The following is a 14,345-nucleotide window of genomic DNA, read 5'->3' on the forward strand; positions in this document are numbered from 1 at the left end:
TAAGGACATACAGCTGTTCTCCTAAGCTAAAAATCAAAGAAAGAAATGAACATTGTTCACAGATCAGTTCCTTATTTAAATAAGGGAAACAGCCTATCAGTTCAATTCAGACCCTTTGTTACACTCACATGGAGCAATCCATTGCTTGTACAAGTTTAACATAAAAGGTTTTACTGTGTGAAAACGGAAAACCTCTTTTTAAAGATAATAAAATTCTAGTTACACAACTAGACAACATCACAAAGCCGTCTGGATTGTGGAAACCACTCTCTTCCTGTGATGTATAATGAGGCATGGGGTTCTGCTTCCTTTGATTAATTTCAGAATATTGCACAGAACCTGAACAATCCCTAAGATAGCAAAGGAGAGAAGGAGATGTGATGGGCAATGATAAAGGTGTAGTAATGGAGCAGAGACTGTGTTTCAGCTGTTGTAGAAAAGCAACCTCCCCCTCCCCCAACTAATTCCATTTTGGCAAGTAGTAACCACAATAAGGGTCAACATACAAAAATGTCCTTTGGCTCTGGAGCTTAAGTTACATGCACCAAGGCTGAGCAATGCAAAACAAAAACTATGAAATGTCGTCATGACTGCGATCAGATATATAACATAGCAGGAAAGTGCACATTTCCCTTTTTTCAAATCACAGCAGCCATTATTTATACAAGTACTGAATATGGAAAAGGCTCTGACAAATTTACAGTGTTGTTTGGATGGATGAGGATGGCAGATGATGGATGAGGGAGACAGAGGATTCCCTTATTAAAGCATCAAATTCTTCCCTAAATATCAAATAGACATCTTCAGCCACAACTGCACTGCCTCATACTCAAAATCATATAAACTGAACATGTTAAATGTCTGTCTTTAATAAAAAAGGGCAGGATTTTCTCCTAATAAATACTGTTAATTTGTACTATGGCATTAAATACGTTTCCTTTTCTGCATAATGTGGACTTCAATGTATGTGCCGATCAAGCAAGAATAAATGTGACAATTCACAAATATAAATGAATTTTAGCAAAAACTGAGCAGCAATCTCAAACACATTATTCAAAAATTTTTAGTAAATAATTTCAGTAGATATAATCTTCCAAATGTACTTTTGGTGTCTTTCTTGACAGGACAGTAGCTCTAAGGGGAAACTCGCCATTCACTATGATTTTTTAAAACTGCCCAGATAACAACATACAGAAAGTTGGAAGCGCTGCAGCACCCACTAGTGGACGTATGAGAATCACAGATGCATCCCGTCTCCATGGAATGCAAAAAAGGAGTGTAAAATAAAAATCATCTACTTTAAAAACCACTGACGTGACCATTCACTCCTTATTTTATCTGTACTGGTAACAGAAGCATACACAAAGACAAAAATTTTCTTCTACAAGCTTCAACCTCTCCTTCATCTGATCCTATTATATAAAATCAACTGTATGCAGAGAAACAAATTTGGTGGTACTTAAGACACTTTTTAAATTAATAAAATGGTCTGTGGCTATTGAATATTGCCCGAAACAAGTTAAAATTGAACATGTGGAAGTTTCTTCTCAACAAAAAGAAATGCTTCTTTACAATTCTAATTCTAGCCTATCCTACCCCAAATTACTCTTGGTCTGTTGCAAATTGTTAGCACATTCTTTTTAATAGTAACAGATTTTGTCTACTCAGAGGCTGTAATGACATCACTGGGAATGGGTCCTTTAATGTTTGCACAGTGTAATACGTATTCCAACAGCAATTCAATTATAATTTACTAGGCAACAATGTTTACATTTTGCAAGTGTTACCAGTTCTTTTCTTTTTTAATGAAAAACAAACCCAAAGCTCATTTGGTATTTTAATGTTTCTGCTTAAGTAATGATTAAGTCCCATAAAAATCTATCTTTGACAGATAACCCAAAAGTTATTAGTTTAACTTGATTTCTGAGTAATTCCTAGATACTTAAGTGCCTATAGTAAGTTTGTTTGAAAAGAAATATGAGACAACATCGATAAAACTTCATTCATAAAACTGTACAACAAAATGTACCTACTTCAAGTTAACCCAGGACATCTCACTTAGCATGAGCATGTTGGAAGAACCAAACATGAGCCATGAAAACCGAGGCTATCAAAGAGCCATTTTTAAGATTCTAGAAGCGCCTAAACCTATAACTGGACATTTTATTCTAACATATGTGAACTGGAGGTACTGCAGTTTATCAGCAAATCACCTGGATTTTACTGCTGACTTTAGGATAAACTACTTTAATGGGAGGAATCTGCATTACAGGGAAAGAAAGATGAATAATTAAGAAGAGGGATGGCCCTGCCAGAAAGTTCCCTCCTCAGTTCTAATTCTCTTCATGGTCAAACATTTCCCACCAGGTCCTGCCCCCAGCAGCTTTCAAACTCATCAGTGGCCCACAAGGAGATACCACCTTACTACAATTAAAAAGTCCCATGGTCGGAGGACGGGGAACAGCACTGGAAATAGAAAGAGATTGGGGGAAGCTATTTGAAGAAAAGATCTTTCAGGAAACAGAAGGAAATCATGTCTACAATTGGTTTTGCTTTGCTTTGGTTGATAAAGAGCTAATTATTTGGATCAAACATTCACATAACCCACTCTTCCCTCAGCTAAGAGCAGCCAGAGGTGACAGGGAAGGTGGCAGCACCGAGCTGCTTCCTCTCCGCTTTGCCTTTGCATTTTGTCCCTGATTCAGAGCAATTAACTAGCCAAACATTTTCAAAGGCGGTTGGTAGAGAATATGGCAAAGGAAATAACCAAACACATATGAGGGATGGGGGAGTAAATATGTATCTCAGTAGCGTTCCCAGCATTCCCAAAATGCCATTCCCAATTGCAACTTGAGTTCTTTGAAGAAACAAAAACAAGCAGTAAATGAACTATAATTAATACCAACAAACTGGCCTTCCTGCCTTTAGGAGAAACTCCAATGGGCCTTCCACAAAATGAATCTAATTCTATCTCAGCACGAGGTTGCAATACCGCCAACCAAAATCACAACATTTTTTCTTAAAACAAAACAAAACAAAACAAAAACACCTGATGATAATAATCAAACTCCCTTTTATTCAATGGCCTAAGTTATATGAATATATTTATAATCAGTGGGAGCTCTTTGGCTAACATATGGTATAGTTTTTTCAACACTCTTAAAGGACATTTTACTGATCAGAGCCTGCCTACCAATGTCAATCTCCCTGCCTTAGCTAACTTCTGTTTTCAAACCCCTCACTAAGAATATATTTTCTTGGGATGTCTTTCTGTACCATACGCCAACATAAAGGTAATTTTTTAATGTGATGCCCTAAGGACTATTCCTGAAACGGTCTTCTCTGGAATACTAATGACAGCGATATTCGTAGGTACTATCTGGAAAAAGCGAAAGTCCAATGAAGAAGTGGATTTTGCAAATATTGGCTTAAATAAGATGAAACAGTATTCTTAGTACAAATATTTTAAGAACCTTGAATATATGAGAATAGATACCAAAAGCCTCCCGTAAGTTCGAGTATGTCCCAGGAAGCTCACACTTCAAGAGAGAGCACAGGCGGGAAAATGCCGGCTTGAATCTGAGCGGGTTCGATACAATCCAAACAATACCATGGTGATGTTGGAGCAGCAGGTAAGACCCAAAAGGCACAACACTATTCTCAGAACTTTGCTACCTTTAACTTTTACTTCTCCACACAACCCCCATGAGATTGCCTACTTGACAAATGAAGAAACGGGGGTACGAATAAGTTCAGCACGTTTCTCGGGCTAGCAAGTGGTGAGGTGGAATGTGTACCTGGTTTCTTCTGGAAAACTATGTCCACTCCCACCAGAACACAGGAAGTAAATGGGCCCCCAAAAAACCTGTCCGCTCACTATGATCAGGGTCGGCGGGCCTCTTCCTCAGAAGCGCTGCCCGGGTCTCAATCTCCAGCTTCTTGTCTTCTACCCTGCCGCCATCACCGTAGTCCGACTCCGGCAGCGAAGGGACTGCCTAGACGGGTGGGCAGGGAACCCCATTTCCACAGTGCCCTCGCCCGTGGCCTGTCGGAGCTGCTGCCTCGTCAGCAATGACTGGGAAGCTCTTCGCTGGGCTGTGGAGACCCCGCGGGCACCGGAGCAGCCGGCGCGCGCCTCCGGGAAAGCCTTCTGACTGATCCGCATGCGCAGATGCCCCAAGAGACAAGGAAAGACTCTGAAAGACGTGAATACGTGAAGTGCGACAGTTTGTTCCTGGACGGCAGAAGTTTATCTCGAGGTGGGAACTGACCTTAAAACAATCTAAGAATTAAATATAATGCCAATCAAAACCCACCAGCGGGGCATTATTCTTAGCATAGCTGACAAGCAGACCCCAAAACTTACTCGGAAGCAAAAAGTCAAGAAGAAGCAAGGCAATTTTCGGAAAGAAGAAATTAATAAGGGAGGGGAGCCTCACTCCCAGGATAACAAAGCTTATCACCAAGCTACAGGAATTATGACCATCTAATATTAACATACAGGTAGACATGGAAAATTTGGAACAGTCTCCTGGACATGTGGGAACTTGGCATAGGACAACACTGCCCTGCAAATCAGTGGGAGAAATGATGGACCTTTAAATGCTGCTGGGACAATCAACCATCCATTTAGAAAAGTTGAAAATTAGATCACTTCCTCCCCAAATGGGAAAAAACTGCACATAGATTAAATATTTAAACTGAAAAGGCAAAATCATCCAAACTGAACAAACATGGAAGAATATCTTTCTGATATCTCAGTAGGGAAGAAGTACTCAACACACAAAAGGTCCAAACCATAAAGGAAAAGGCTGTTAATTTTGGTTGTACTTAAAGGTAAGACTTCTATACGACAAAATGCACAAGGAACAAAGTGAAAAGACAAGTCACAGAGCAGATGGAGATACTTTCCATACATATAATTAGCACAGTATTCTGATCAGAACATATAAAAGATTCTCTATATATTTATAAGAAAAAAAACTTAGTAGAAAAAAAATGGGCAGAAAAAAATGAACAGGAGATTAACATAAGAACTCCAAATGAACATTAAATTTATGAAAAGGTGTTCATATTCACCTATAATCACAAAAATGCAGATTAAAATGCTAAAATGTCCTCTTATGCCCATCAAATTCAGTACTGAGTGGAACACTATAGAACAGATAAAATAAAAGAATAAATTAATTCTACGTGTAAACACAGATAAATCTCCAAAACTATAATGTTGAACAAAGTGCAGGAATTCATGTATATTTAAAGAATATATTATTTTTATAGATAGATTATATATATATATATATACACACACATATATATATTTGAAACAACAATGAAAACATCCCTGGAAATGATATAAACAAAACTAAACAGTGGTTACCTCTAGGAAGGTAGAGGAAATGTGGATATCTGTAACGTCCTATTTTTTTTTTTTTAAGTGAAACAATCAATATGGCAAAGCTCTGTTAGAACTAGGTGGTAGGGAATGAGTATTATTTTTGTTTTTTATTTGAACTCTTTTACACTTAAAAACCTTAAAACATTGTGAAGACTCAGGAAAATGTGGTCCACACAATCAAGCTGACCGGGAGATTTTGATCTTCCAGTCTTAGTGCCTAAATTAAGCTACCGACTGAACAAACAACAACAACAACAAAAACAGTAAACAGCCTCTCTCTAAAACATCTCAGGACTGAATGACATCTGGGGGAGGCTGTAACAGGGATCTTTGTTTCTAAGCAGTATTCCAAAGCTGTACAATGAATGGTCCCAGGTGGAAAGAAAGCAACAGACCTCGCGAGAGGATAATCAAGAATGTGAGATGGATCTCTGGGAACTTGGCAACCTGGTGAAGAGTGTCTCGCCTAGACCCCAAAACTGCTTTAGCTTTGTTTTAACCACAAGCGAGCTATGCGTTTACAGACATGTGACTTAAGCTCACTGAGCCTCAATTCTGTTATCTGGAAAATAGCAGAGAAGGAGGGTGATACAAGGATTCACACAAAATTATTCCAAGAATTTAAATATACTAATACACGTTATGGTGCTTATGGCAAACTATTTTAACCAAAGATGGGTGGCAGCAGTATATCCCAACCCAGAGGTAATTCTAACAATGTGACATGGACACTCCTTGACTGAGGTGAGACGTACACACACATCCCCACCTTCTATAACTGAAGTGGAAGTGATGCTGCATGACAGGAGGCAAAACGGCTTCTGTCTTGTCTTCTGTCTTAGACAGAAGTACCCTTGGGATTTAGCCACCATGTTGTGAGGAAAGCAAAACCCCATAGGTGAAGACCATATATATGTTCTCACCACAGCCCCTGCTGAGGTCCTAACAACAGCATCAGGCACCAGACATGTGAATGAGCAAGGGTTCAGAGGATTCCAGTCCCCAGCTGTCCAGCCATCCCAGCTAACAATGACAGAAGCAGAAATGTGCTGTTCTCAAGAAGCCCTGCCCAAATTGTAGGTTCATGAGCAAAATGAATATTCCCATTCTTCGGAGCCCTTAAGCACTGGGGTATTTCATTTCACCGTAACAAATAAGTGGGACAGTGCTTTCTAAATCACTATTAATATTCTCCCCATAGGCAAAACAAGGAGTGTAAACTACATTAGAGTTCCCCAGATCTGAGAAATTTTAATGCCATCTTTGTGGCTTTGCCATATCCTGTGTCAATGGACTGTTATCTAATAAGACTGTTATCTAATATTTCTTCTTAAAACAACTCACTTTTTGGGACGCCTGGGTGGCTCAGTGGGTTAAAGCCTCTGCCTTTGGCTCGGGTCATGATCCCTGCTCAGCAGGGAGCCTGCTTCCTCCTCTCTCTGCCTGCCTCTCTGCCTACTTATGATCTCTGTCTGTCAAATAAATAAATAAAATCTTAAAAAAAAAAAACTCACTTTTTGAAACTTAAACATGCCTACTAAAAATTGATCATTAGAATAAAGTTCTTGTGTCAGTTATGTTTGTCTAATTAATCTTATTAAATACTATTTTTTACGGATTTTATTTATTCATTTGAAAAAGAAAGAGAGCATGCACGAGCAGGGGAGGGGCAGAAGGCCAAGCAGACTCCGACTCCCAGCTAAGCCTGTCACAGGGCTTGATCCCAGGACGCTGAGATCATGACCTGAGCCAAAAGCAGACGCTTAATCAACAGAGCCACCCAGGCACTTATTAAATATTATTAACTATTAAATATTATTAACTTATTAAATATTAAATATTATTAACTATTGACACTTTCTTTTTAATAACCAATCTTTGTTTTAATATCATACTTAAATAACTAGAATATATAACACATTTAAAGATATGCAATGGCTAAAAATAAAGGCAATGTTTGGTGTAGGCTGACTTGCAATCATCATGAATCACTGTAGTATGCAATACTGGGTGACCACAAAGGTAAGGATTCTTTCACCTCCAAGGATCTATGGACCATATCCTGAGTGAATCACTCCTTCTCTTTTCTAACATTCCCCAAGTTGAATATATTTTCCTGTATTAACTGCTTTTAATCAACAAGCATACTTTCCTGGGATATCAAAGCAGTCAATGGCAGAAAGGTTACAGAAGAGGAAGAAAATTCTAGAAGGGGCCTCAAAGCAATAAATGGGGTAAAGTTACTAATCATCTGGTACCTATGCCAGGAACAGGCCCAGAAAGTAGAGGATCTGGATTTCATTCCCCAGAAATCAGGGTTTCTCAACTCTGGCACTATTGACATTTTAGACCAGATAATTCTCTAGTGGGGATGGAATAGTGCTGTCCAGTGCTCAGCATGGTGTTTAGTGGCATTTCCCCTTCCCCAGATATGATAAGCAGAAATGTTTGCGGTGAGGTGGCAAAACCCTCCCCAGTGATAATCAATGAGTTAGAGTAAAGCTTGAAGGGATATGCCCAGAGAGACCCACACAGGGCCTGCACTCAGTAGGTACAGAAAAAAAAAAATTGTGGTAATGATAATGATGATATTTTATTTGTTCTTTCCTAATTCAGAACAATTTAGCCTCTTTTCTAAATAGGACAAAGATAGTGTTTAATCCGAGTCTTGTGTTTTCAGTTGTTTTTTTTTTAAGCCACTTAGCCCATAGTTAATAAGCAGAGCAGAAAGAAAAAAGCCATTGGATTATAGGGAGATCTTTTCACAACTGCATATAAAATGTTCATTTGTATCATATCCACCATCAGTGATTCACTGTAGATTGGAGAAAGTATAACAAAGCACATGGGTTCTTCACAGTTCTTATCTCAATTTACCATTTATTGGCTGTTGTTTGATGGAATTTTTTATGGGGAACAGGGTTTCATGGCTACAATTAAGCAATATTTTTAAAGGAGATGGGACTAACCACTTCCAAAGGTATAGGCACCTCTTTGAAATTGTGTATTCAAGGGGGAAATTGGAAATGACATTTAATAAGAGAAGATCATGCCTCATAAAATGCCTACTTCAGAATCTACAGGGTCTGGGCTGTCCAGAGTCCTGAACTTTGGACCAGGTTGTCAACCCAGGGGGCCCAAACAGGCATGGCAGCAGAATCTATCGACCTCAACACCCTGCAGCTAAGTGGCAGTGCACAACACTGGTGAGCACGGTGATGATTCCAAGAGCCAACACTCACTGCATACTAGATACATGCCAGACACAATACCATGCGCTTTGCTCCCATTATCTTTTTTAACCCTCACAACCCCATGAGTAGACACTACTACATCTTTTTGTCGTGGGTTAGAAAACTGAGGCTTACAGAGCTAAAGTAACCTGTCCAAGATCACAAGTCTGATATGTAACAAAGCCCGCTCTTGCACTGTCTATTCAGCCACAGAGACAACACTACTAACTCCTACATCGCAGTCTTCCTGTTAAAATAACAGCATCACCCTCAAACCAAATCATCCAGCCTTTTATGTACCTTTTATGGGGGTGAACAAATACTGGGGATTTATATGTACATGTGGATGTATTCATTTGTATGTGTGTACATGCATGTACATATACCACACACCACACCCTCACGCACGTACATGCACGTCAACCTACAGCAACAAGTTGAAATCTTCCTCTTCTCCTAGATCAGACAGGTAGGCAAATGTTTCCTTGAAGGCCAGGCAGTAAATATCTTAAGCTGTGGAAGCCGTACGGTCTTGGTCACAGTACTCCCTGCCACCACGGCCATGTACAATGGTATCCTCAGATGACCCAAAAACAAATGACAGTGGCTGCACTGCACTAAACCTCTGCTTGCAGACACTGGCAATGAGCTAGATGTGGCCCACTGGCTGTACTTTGCCCCCCTCGTCCCAGGCCAATACCTCTACAAGTGTGACTACAGGCTACTTGTACACATTACAGATTCCTGGGCTGCATTCCAGGCATACTGAACCACACTCTGATTTTTTTTTTCTTTTTAAACAAGTCCCCTGGGTGATTGATGGAAATACAAATATTTGAGGACCACTGTTTCTAAACTGAGTTTTTTCCTAGTCCCCATAAAAGTTGTCATTCCAGCTCTCAAAGATAGAACATCTATCAATGGAAAAGCAAGACAAGTTATACAGACCCGAGAAAGGAGAATTGGCTGCTTGTCGCAGCTCACCATCTTTATCAAGATGTCAAAATTCCAACCTGTGACCACAAAATTCTCTCAGTTGGAAGATGTCCTTTTGTTTTAGTTTGGGTTTTAAAAAATCCCATAAAGCAAAAGCAAACAAACAAAGTCAAAATAAAACAACAACAACAAACTTTTGTTCCCAGTGGAATCACACTGATCTTCTAATCAATTTGTTGCGCTCGTGCGCGCGCGCGCACACACACACCCATACAAAGGGCATTTTTGAACTATGGATACCCCATTTTAAATGGGAAAATTCAGTTGTGCTAAAAATGCTTTTATGTTATTGAGGGAAAATGAGCACTGGGTCTTCAGAAATAAGAGGGATGGAACAATAAGTGAATTTGTACAGAATTCGCCAATACACACACTGCCTGCTTCATGAATACATGAATGCAACCTGTTTTATCTTTTCTTGTTTCAGAACTAAAGGTATTCACATAAATCTGGATCTCCTTTTCTTTGGGGAATTAAGGCTGGCACCATCAGTCTCTGCCTTTACCTGTATCAGCATGGGGGAGAAAAGGCCAACCCTCCACTGTCTTTCGACAAAGGATTGAAAAAAGTGAGCAGGAGTGGAGAGAAATGAATACTAAGGCACACGCTGAAACAGAGCTGACCAGGTCGCCATCCACCTGGGATAACGCCCCTCTCCAGCTGACAGCCACCAGTGATCTGGTTTCAGTCGCCAGCACCCCAAACTTATTAACTGACTCTGATCTTCTCTCTGTCTAATGCCAGGAGCCTCCCCCACCCCACCTTGCATCATAAGACTTTAGTTTATAGACCGCTTTGCTTCATCTCACTTTTTATACCTTTTCTCTGATCCTACTCTACCAATGACCCAAATGCCTCCAAAGGCACAACCCTGCCAGTGGCGATGGCAGTCCCCCTCTGACAGCTGGGATGTCCGGGCCTGGTTGTAAAGCCTGCCTCAGTGCCACCACCAGGGGCCCAGTGGACTGAAACCTGTCTACATATCAAACAGAAGTTGGCTTCTACTGCTTCCTTTTTTTCTCCCATTACTTTGTATCCCATGGCCACCACGGTTATTTTGAAAGCATATTTTAGAGCTGGGTGATGACATTTAAATACAGTAATCTCAATGAGGAGTTAGGGATTAATAAAACTGTAGCACAGGGCCCCCAGGTAGCACCGTTGTAACAATCGGGGTTAAACTAGCATGGATGCATTTGTATTTAAGTGAATCATGTCTTGTGTCTACACTGGCAAGTGGGCCCGTTCAGAGTTGAACTGAACCTGATCTTGACTCTGTGTCATCGTGAGTCAGTTCATTAACCTCTAGTGTACCGAACCATTTGAGCTCCGAGGTCCTTTTCAACTCTACTGGTCAGGCCCAGGGCCATCTCAGTAGGTACATTTCCCTCACAATTGGCTTTGCTGGCCAATTTCCCCAAAAATGTTGAAGGTAGGTTTTCTTTCTCTTTTCTTTCCTTTCCTTTCCTTTTCTTTTCTTTTCTTTCTTTCTTTCTGCAAAGAAATGCTAAAATGGATATGGATCAAGATATTCAGTTGAATATTTTAGTAGAAGGAACTCAATTATTCTTCAATCTTTTATAAAACTGTATCTTCAACATTATCCCTACCTGCCACATCTCTAGCATATCTAATTTTAATTGATAATGATTCTTTTTTAAATAGACACTGTGATTCCTACCAAATGTTTCAGGAGTCAATTGAATACTTTTCCTAAGATTAAAAAGGTCAGGTTGTTTCTATACTGGTAAGATCAGTGACGGCCTTTAAAGAGTGGTTCTGGGTGACACTGATGCCCCCAAGCGATCTGATTTTTCTCAAATAAGAGCCCCACAAGTGTCAGCGTCCCAGGGACACGTCGGTAGAACCACCAGAGATTTTATGACTGTAAACAGGTGCAGAATCATTATTCATCGCCAGAGAGGGCCTTATGTGTAGTCACTGTGTCACAACTGCCTAATAAAATTTGGTGTTATAAAAAGAAAAGCAATCGAGAAAGATCAATAATAAATCAACATGCATTTACAGAATACCTACCTATCAGTGTTGTGCTAGATGTGGATCACGTATGAAATCCTGGACTTTGCCTTCAGGAAGCTTATGATTTAGTTGACGGGGGCAGAAGCTCTCACGAAACAACACAAGAGAGCACACAATCACACACTAAGGGAAATTTTGTAGGCAACTGCTCCGAACGAACTCGGCAAGTAAAGAAATCAAAAACAGTTCTGCTTGCTTTGCAGATTTGGCTCAGACCAAATACTAGCACCATGGAGACTCTTTTCCACTGTATATCTTTTCAAACAGCTGCATTTAAAAAGGAAGGGTCCTGCTCACTCCCAAACCTGTGGCTCCCTACAAAAATGAGCAAAAATATTCCTTAATAGATTAAACTGTTCATACTAGTAAATAATGCAGCTGATCCTCTGACCTTTCAGAAAATCAAGTTTGGCCTATATGTTAGTGAAAACACAAGAAAAATAATGATCCTCTCAGGGATCTTCTGCTCTTAAACTTTTTAACTTCCTTGGAATTCAAACTTATTTGAACATTTAAACAGAAGACGAATGTATTTACTTTGTCCTTTACGATTTCACGGTGACTTGTGACTCCTATTCCTAAGCCTTCTATTTCCATAAGCCTTCCATTTGTAACTAAGTTTAATTCATGGTGAAAAAAAATCTCTTAAACAATACTCTTTATTTAGCACCTTCATGAATATTTCCTCCTTTACACTTCAAACCTGTACTGTGTCACTATGCACCTTTTCTAAACTGCTGGAAGAACCAACAGAAATAAAAGCTAATGTTTACTTCAGGTGCTCTGCTCTAGACCCACACTGTCTAGTATAGCAGTCACAAGCGTTATGTGGATATTTACATTTTCATTAATTAAAAGTTAATAAAATTAAAACTTCAGTTTGTCACCTTAGCCACACCTCAAGTGCTTACCAGCTACCTGTGCCTAGCGGCTACCCTAATGGACAAAGCAGATACAGAAGATTCCATTTCCACCATTGCACAAAATTCTCCTGGACAGCACATATATTGCCTCATTTAAATATCCCAACAATCACCTGAAGAAGTACATGCAATTATTATTCCCACATTATAGATTAATAAACTTAGGTGCTGTGGCTTAGCCAGAGGCAGATGGAACAGACAGTCCAGGTCTAACTAGATCAGGACCGTCCAACAGAATTTTCTACAAGAATAGAAATGTTCCATATCTGTAATGTCCAAATGGTAGCCAGGAGCCCATGTGGCCATTGACCACTTGAAATGTAGGGTATATGACTGAGGACATGAACTTTAATAAAATTTTAATTAACTTAAATACCTGTAGCCACATGGGGTAGGAGCTACCATTTTGAGCCCCATAGCTCAATCCTTAACTCTTACTGTATCTAATGGCCCAGCCATCACATCATTGCTACTAGTAACATCAGAGAAGTGAAGATCCAAGGTGGAGGAATTAAAGAAAAAGGATAAGCCCTATTCAAACAGTAGCTGGACCAAAGGTTACTTGAAGCTGAGCCTTCTCTTTGGTCTCAATCCCTAAAGCAAGCTATACTCGGGGCAGGGTGGGGGGGTAGGATTGGAGGGGATTAAATGTAGCATGGAATCTATTTTCAACATGTCCTCAATATTCTGGTATTACCTCTTTGCATGAGAGCCAATAAAAGTATATGTGGCATATGTTTTCCACAGGATGCAATTTTTATAGAGCAACCAGATAAATTACAACATGGGTCAGGCCACAGTTCTTCAGTGTGCCCAGAGAATCAGACTGGGGAGGTGGAGGGGAGGTAGTGGACTAGACACATAACTCAGTGGAGGTCTGGAAAGGAGGAAGAGATGGACTGACCCCCATTCTGCAGACATTTTCCCCTCAACTTGAAACCTTTGCTTTCTTACATTTTAAGGTATCTGGAGCAGCCTGTTTGGCTTCCCTTGGGTTGTTTGTTTTGCTATCAGCTTTTTATCTGCTTGGCTTTTTATGTGATTCTACCAGAAGATCTTGCCATGGAACATTTAACAAGAAGAGGAAGCAAGCTCAAAAATTTCCATTTATACTCAGAATTATTGCACGTTTCCAGAGGCCTGAGAGTGTGTCTTCTTCGAAGTTTTATGATGGGATTGTGATTTCAACTATCCCTCCAAATAGATATTCTGTCTCTATTCAGAAAATGCAATTCTAGAAACCTATATCCAACTCTAATGATAGCTTACGCTCTTTGCAGCTGAAATAACAGAGTGGTAGCTAGTAGAACTGAGAGGTGCAGGCAGCTCTGTAATGTAAAAAGGAAATCTGCTCCAGTCCCTCCAGCTTGTTCTCAGTTCCCCTCTGCAGAATTCACCTCCAACAAGAACGTTAGGAGAGAAAATCACAGTCATCATTTTTAATTTCAGGCATAGTGATGTTTAAATCATCCCAGGGCTCATTCCAGACTTTTGGGATATTACCATGTCCCTAGGATAGGCTCAATCCTTGGTAAAACAGGTAGGCTTTGTCTGAGAGCTATAGCATAAACTCCATTCAGGTTTGGCCAAATCTTGAGGATAAAGATAGCGACATCTTTTACGAACCTGCCTCACTTCTAAATCAAGAATCTCTTCTGAAAGCCAAGATTAAAACAGTTAAATCCAGTGACCTATCTTGAACAGCCTATGTCTAAGTTGAGCAGATCAGGAGGAAAAAATATATAAAGGCTTCTT

Source organism: Mustela lutreola, chromosome 16, assembly GCF_030435805.1.
Source record: "Mustela lutreola isolate mMusLut2 chromosome 16, mMusLut2.pri, whole genome shotgun sequence".
NCBI classification, from domain to species: domain Eukaryota; kingdom Metazoa; phylum Chordata; class Mammalia; order Carnivora; family Mustelidae; genus Mustela; species Mustela lutreola.